This window comes from Macrobrachium rosenbergii, chromosome 10 (genome assembly GCF_040412425.1).
Source record: "Macrobrachium rosenbergii isolate ZJJX-2024 chromosome 10, ASM4041242v1, whole genome shotgun sequence".
NCBI lineage: Eukaryota > Metazoa > Arthropoda > Malacostraca > Decapoda > Palaemonidae > Macrobrachium > Macrobrachium rosenbergii.
In genome coordinates this window covers 14,497,553-14,505,096 of record NC_089750.1, presented here as the reverse complement: position 1 = coordinate 14,505,096, position 7,544 = coordinate 14,497,553, and the positions used below count along the sequence as shown (strand labels likewise).

The window sequence follows — 7,544 nt, the reverse complement described above, 5'->3', positions numbered from 1 at the left end:
TTTCCTTATCAGGCATTCCCTTAAGATGGAAATAGTTATATATATATATATATATATATATATATATATATATATATATATATATTTATATATATATATATATTATATATATATATATATATTACATATATACATATATACATATATATACATATATATGTACAGTATATATACTGTATATGTATGTAGGCTATGTATGTATGTATGTATGTATGTATATATATATATATATATATATATATATATATATATATATATATATATATATATATATATATATATATATATATATATATATATACATGTATCTATATATATAAGTTTCCATCTTAAGGGGAATATGCTGATAATGTAATATATACATATGAATATATGAATATATATATAAATTTATATATATATATACAATATATATGTATATGCGTATATATATATATACATATGCATTTAAATGTTGAGTTTGCGTGCTTTTAGGCAAGCTATACTGCAAATGAATATCATATTTTGTAAACCAACATCCGATATTCTTGGAATATAGTCAAATAACGCCTTAAAAACGGCTTCAGAATCACCAGCAATAAAAAAATAGGGCAATAATGTTACTTCTCATCGGGTAAATCAGGAAGTATTACGTTGCTCTCTCTCTCTCTCTCTCTCTCTCTCTCTCTCTCTCTCTTTGTCTTCCCTCCTCGTCCTTTGGAATTTTGAATCCGTTGATAAAAAATATTTCTGTGATTAATATATTTTCCATCAATACGTACGTATGACTACTTTTTACTAATTACACACGTATATTAAGCCATCATTAACGTGGGTATTAAAAATAATTACATCAATAATCAAAATATCAAAAAGCGAATTTTTATCATTAAACACTTGAATTTTACAAGGTTATTGCATCACATGCCAGTATTAATATCCGCTTACCGCTACGTAGTTTACCATGCGTGGTTGAATTTCAAGCTTTCAGGCCAAAGTTAACAACGAACACGTAAGTAATTTCCTTCGACAGCCATTATCAATATTTAGTGCAAAAAATTCACTATACCAGACACACGCTTAGAATCGGCGTTGATAAAATAAAAAAATTAAAATTAAAAAACGGAAAACCATTGTAACAACCTTAGTTTTTAAGTATAAATATTCTTCTGTTTTAAGGACCTCCGTAGCAGTCAATGCTGATATGACTAAGTTTTCTTACCTCGCAACTTGGCATACACAAATGTGCAGTTATCGCTTCATACACCATAACAGACTGTCAATCATTGCTCGTATAGCAAAAAACTGCTATAAGAGATATCATAACGAGACACTGTTAATAAAATACGACGATGTTTTTCTCCCTCTAAGCGATTTACCCCACGGAAAATGACACTTGGAATCCAAGACAGAGAACGTTAAATATATTGTATACAAGATTAATTTGACCTTAAGCTGCAATGCCTTGCGCCTTTGGCATTATCATTGGCATTTAACTGTGTTTAAATTACAAATCAAGGCCACTGGTGTCAAGAACTTTATGACGGTACAACTGTCCGTGTTGCAATGATGATCGTGGTGGTTCATGATAAAAATAACACAGAAAATATGACAGTGACAACTGTACCCGCAAACGATATCGGTCATATCCCAAGTAAGAAACCGTTAAGCAAATCAATTATTATTAACCTTTATAATCTTCAAAGTTGTAATGATATTGCTACTTGTCTTTTCATGTATAATATACAGTATATATATAAATTTATATATAATATATATATAGTTTATATTATATATAATATATATAAACATATAAACATATATATAACATATATATATATATATATATATATATATATATATATATATATATATATATATATATATATATATATATATATATATTTTCAATTTCAGCGCAAGCGCAAAATGAGACTACGAGGCAACCACACAAGCCACGGGCCACTAAGTGATCATCGGTTCCACTTCAGGGAAAATTTCAAGCTAATTTGCAATAAGTATGTAAAATGCTGCCCCACTATCCAAAACTTGTTTCTGTTAATTATTAGGCCTAATAAATCTCGAGGATCACTAAATTTCGACAATATATGTCCGGTAGTTTGAGAATAACAGGGGCCACCCAATCAATATTAAAAAATATATGTTGTTTACACAGTAAAAGCATCGGAAATCTACAAAACCAGACGCAAAATAAACACCATTAAATCACATTATTCTAAAAGGGCAGTAGTCTAACCTTTAGTAACATATCAGGAACATAGGTCTAGCCAGTCGTATTATTTGCCTAACTAAACACGGGGAACCGCAAACTAACCTGCCGCAGGAGTGTTATTTTGCTATTAATAATCAACACTAAACTCAAAATAATAACCGCAGTTCCTTACCCAGAGTTTAACCGCATACCAAAGCCGAACTGGGCCGTTCTTGTACGCGAAGAGTCGTGTTTGGTTAGTGGCCAACGACGAACAAAATATTCTACAGGGGCTCACATTTAAACCTGGATCGGATACCTCTGGTTTCCAGAGCGATTTAAATGCTCAGACAAGTCCAACCGTCTCAATTTCTGGGATATACTCGGTGTAGCACCGATGACACTCCAAATCCCTCAACATAGTGGCAGCTGCAACGTCAGATAACTTGCAATCAATCAATTCAAATCTCTCACGAGCGGTAGCGTGTGGATGGAGTTCTCTCGCGTTACAAGTTGGTTCGCAATTTGCAGCGAAACACACGGCAGGCTGGTAGTCAACAGCGTCTAACAGATTTACCAACTCCTAAGCCACATCTGCATACAGATCAATCAACAGTGCTCCTGCCTGTTTTAGTTCGTCGACAGCAGTAGGTCTAAACGAGTTAAACCGGGTTACACACAACCGACACTAAGCACAAAGTCTTACACACTTCAGTCTTCACAGCTAAGGTGGAAGTGATGACGTGTTTCATCTGCTCATCGAACAAAATCGAGTGCTGAAAAATTTTGGGGTATGAAGAAGTTAACTACCAAAAAACTATATAGTTGCTTCGTTTTGAAAGGAGACTACTTGGAATGGCTCAATTTACTAGTTGCTAATGGTGTTTACCAGAAACCGTATATACCTCTGATGATATACAAGCTGGAATTAGATAAAGTGAGTTGCGCAGAAGTCAAGTTTTCTATTCATCTGCACATGATGTCATGTAGTACCAACCCGCCTAGCAAACAGGTCAGTGTCGTTTTCAGTCTTGCAAGGAAAATATGTGCAAGTGACGAAAGGATAGGCTTCAACCTACCTTATAGAAAGGATCCCGAACTAAGTAGGAAGTGAGTGAAAATATGCAGAAGTGATAATATCATGCTCAAGAACGCAAGAGTATGTTCTGTTCATTTCCAATCCATCGATTTTGCAAGAAACCTCAGACACGAGTAACGTAATTACTTCCCTACGAATGCAAGGAAACTGAAAGCATATGTCATACGGAACCAGTACCTACATCTGTATAATAGTGCTACCGTCAGTTCAGGTATCTGTAACATTTTGTCTCTTTCGTATAGTTTACCTGTTACATATAGCATTTAGGATAACTAGATGAACCGAAGGCTGTACAGTATGTATGGATGCTTTATCTACCAAAGATAATTCATTCAATTCCTAATGCAAAAAGACCACGTGCAACTGGTCTAGATTGGAAGTAGGCCTATGTGTTAGGATAACTGCAAATGGGAAAATGAGTTGGGGCAACTGCAAAGGGGAAAATGCTAGCCAGCCCATAACAGAGGATGGGAAGAATTCTATCAAAATTGTTTTCATGTTTATGAAATAGGCCTATTACTTGTACATGGTGGGGAGAGAGAAAAATTTCAGAAAGGTTTTTTATTTACATGAATATGCATACTGTTTTTTTTAATGGTGAGGAAAGGTATAATGATTAGTCGACATATGAGAGAGAGAGAGAGAGAGAGAGAGAGAGAGAGAGAGAGAGAGAGAGAGAGTTAAATGCAATACAAGGTTCAATGAAATATATATTTGTACTTTACGGCTAAGTTCATGATAGAACCATACCTCATTGTATCACATCTTTATGCTGCTGACATTGTCTGAGGCAATATTTTCGACCCTGTGTTAATGGTCTAATACCGTATTTTTTTTTTAATTACTACACTACACATAACTCCTTTGACGCAAGATGGGTTACAGCAACCTCACTCTTCCTGCCATGCGTGGATTCGTTGAACCCTACGGAGAAAGAGGAGAGGAAGAGTTGATGTTAGGAAGAAGGATGAGATGGTGTAAGCTCAGAGAGTTACGCTTAGCACAATTGAAATGGAAAAGTTGATGATTCATTCAGACACGTAGCGAGCAAAAAGTAAAGGTGAAGAGTTGGCGATGAATTTAGATTCATCAATAGTAAAGTATAAAGAAGTGTTTATGACTGATTCGAATCAGTAATAGCAAGATACGAAGAACACCTGATTGATTAGATACTCATCTTTTGACAAGATGTAAAAAAAATAGTGGCATTATTCCGATACTCATCTCTTACAAGATGAAAAGAAATAGCGGATTAATTGAGATACTCACCTCTTTGCAAGATGTGACAAGTTCAAACAATCGTCTCGTGCAAGATGTAAGAGGAAGGAGATGATGATAAGACTCTTCTCTTTTAAGAGCACTCGTGTGCCGTTGCTTATGTTAAATGCAAGAAATGAAAGAAAAAGATAAAAGAGAATGAGGGTCCCACTGTTCTCCGAACAATGTGTCTGAATCCATTCGCGAATGTTGATTTTCATTTAACTTTTACCCGTTTTTTAAATCACTTTCCATTTTTAAATCGTTCTCGCTTTTTAAATCATTCTTCATTAATTTCGCTTTATTCCTTCATCTTCCCTTCCCTCCGGTCCCCTTCCCACTCCTTCTCTTTCCAGCCTTCCAAACACACACATTCACTCTCATCATTTTTCCTTTCTTATATTTTTGAGTTCCTGTTTATGAATAGGAGGCGATAACAAACGCCGAGGAGGGGGGTCACTCCCTTCCCTCTCCCTACCCTCTGTGTTCCCTAGTAGACGCCCCATCCCTCCACCTCCTCTCCGTTGTCTTTCGGCTCCTTATTGACTTTAATTACACTGAGTAAATTTTTACCATCCTTCCTTTAATAGCCTAATTAAAAAATTTGCATAGGCAAACATTTAATTGTAGAACAATGTTTAATGAGAAAATAGCAATGTCTGGCCGGTTTATTTTCCCGCCAAAGTCCACTTTTCCGAGGATTTTGAGTCTAGCGTTCTAGTTGCAGGCTCAGAAATAGTCACTTCAGCTATGTATATATATAAAAAGAGGCATTTTGAAGAGTGTATATGACTCTGAACACTTTGTATTTTAGGTTAGTTAACCTCAAACCTTGGATTGGTTCTCCGTCATGCCGACTTCCAACCTGACCTACTGAAACTGCTCATTGAGCGGGACCCGTTGCTAGCATAAAGCCAAAAATACTGACGGCGACTGGACCGAAAGATAACATTGTAATGGAAAAATAGTTTCATCATGGCTTCTGGAAACCTCCGTAAAAGGAATAACGGCTCAAGTGCAACAGTTGCCTGAGACCTTGTTTGTGAACTACGAGCGGAAAATTCTATAGGTAAACAATAAAATAATTAAATGTAGTTTATTAATTGTTTTAAGGACTAGGATATCTTGAATAAAACTGCAAAAATAGCCAAACAATAGTTTGTAAACAAACGGTTGAGGTCCCTTTAACATTATAAAGATTTTGTAGTGGATCTAGTTTCAGCTGGCCTTATGCCAGCACGGGCTTTCGTGATGGTGTAGATGTACTTGGGAGGTTGGTCTCATAATATTTGGTGTGCAAAGTCCCTGTAGAAGAGAGAGAGACAGAATGAGAGTAAGATAACAGATTTAGCGGCAAGCCTGACTTAGCGGGATTTCAGAGAACGGAAAGCTCCGCTAAGGTTGAGCAATCCAGCCCCTGCCTGAAAAGGTCCCTTAACCAGACCTGAACATCTCCCAAAATCTAATCACTCATTGCCAATCACGATTCTACATTTGATAAAACCTTCGTTCAGATCCGCATTTAAGTTTTTGCTTAATCCTGCTTTCAAACAGACAAACAAACCAGACAAAAACAGAAGTTCTTGTCAGAGATTAAAGCGCATTCAAAGTGGTTCACGAAAGTACCAATGTAATACATTTCACATGTTTAATTCAAGCTTTTTCTGACTTGTACATTTTCATAAGAAATGTATCTGCTGTCGGAGACCATAGTAGTTGTGAATGGAATAGACATTACAGTACTATAAAACTTAGGCAAATAATCCCAGTGAGTTGTATGAAAAACTGGATTACCCTCCTCTAGTACAAAAGCTGCGAAGCATCTGCAGGCTGTGACAGAGAGAACGGCGCCTGCGGCTGAAACTCGCATCTGCTGTTGCTGCTGCTGCAAGGACCGAGATCGGGACCGTTTATCCAAATACGTTTGGATGCTCGAGTCAGCTACCCTCACTTCACAGCAGAGGGAACAATTAGTGATTCTTCGGCCATTTACAAATAGTGGGAGAAAGGCGAGAGAGAGAGAGAGATGGGGGTAGGGAAGGAGGAGGAGGAGGGGAAGGGAGGTGTAGAGGGGCAGCAAAATTGGGAGCATGAACAAGCCAATGATTCAGAAAATTGAGGAAAGGGTGGGGTCAGTTCTTGCGCTGGCGGGCAAAGGGTACGGAGGATCGTAATTGATGAATGGAGAGTGGTTTAAAGATCTAAAACGTAAATAAGGAGTATTGTAAACTGGATTAGATTGCGAATAGAGAAGGAGGAAGAAGAAGGGGTTGGAAATCACGACTCATTTAGGCGATTGGACTTGAAAGTCGTCAAGTTAGGACTTAGAATAATGCAGCAATTGCAATCGGAGGGTTGTGCTTTCTCTCTCTCTCTCTCTCTCTCTCTCTCTCTCTCTCTCTCTCTCTCTAATGCACTTTCTCTCATTTAAGCTGAAAGTCGTGACGGTAACATTCAGAACGCAACGGCAATCACAGTTAAAGGTTGTACTCTCTCTCTCTCTCTCTCTCTCTCTCTCTCTCTCTCTCTCTCTTCTCTCTCTCTCTCTCTCTCTGCCCACGCGTATTCAGTTCATTCCGACCATTACAAAGAAAATTAAAGCGTAATTAAGGGAAAACACAGATTGACAAACTTCCAATTATGCTACAAATCTCTTTGTTTCTCCTCCGTCCATTTCTTCTTTCCAGACTGCAATATTCAATTCCGGCCCGTAATCCTCTCCCTTTTAGATTCGCCATATTTTTCCACATACTTCTTTCCTTCCCTTTTTATTAGCTTTTGCAAACCCCTCGTCGCTCTTTGTGTTTTCTCGGGCAGAAGTTTAAAGGGAATGAAAAAAAAAAAGGTCGCTCTTTGAAAAGGAGTTTCTCGAATTTCTTCTCGACACCCTCTGTGTTTTGTGAACTCTTGGAGATCCCGCGTTTTTCTCATTCTTCCTCCTCTTCTTTCTCTTCTTATTCTTCCCTTCTTATTCTTATTCTTATTCTTCCTCATTTG

At 37.0% G+C, this 7,544-nt stretch overlaps 1 protein-coding gene across 2 annotated transcripts in view; it reads left to right on the top strand.

Annotated features, from left to right (window-relative positions):
• Positions 1 to 2,658: 2,658 nt before the first annotated feature.
• Positions 2,659 to 7,544, top strand: part of Sf3b6 (splicing factor 3b subunit 6) — a 96,701-nt gene continuing 91,815 nt past the window's right edge. Inside the window, exon 1 of one of the 2 annotated variants that reach the window (XM_067109913.1) lies at positions 2,659 to 3,501. The gene's annotated coding sequence lies outside the window, so the exon portion shown is untranslated. The remainder of the gene's footprint in view (positions 3,502 to 7,544) is intronic. The other variant, XM_067109914.1, reaches the window with a different exon arrangement.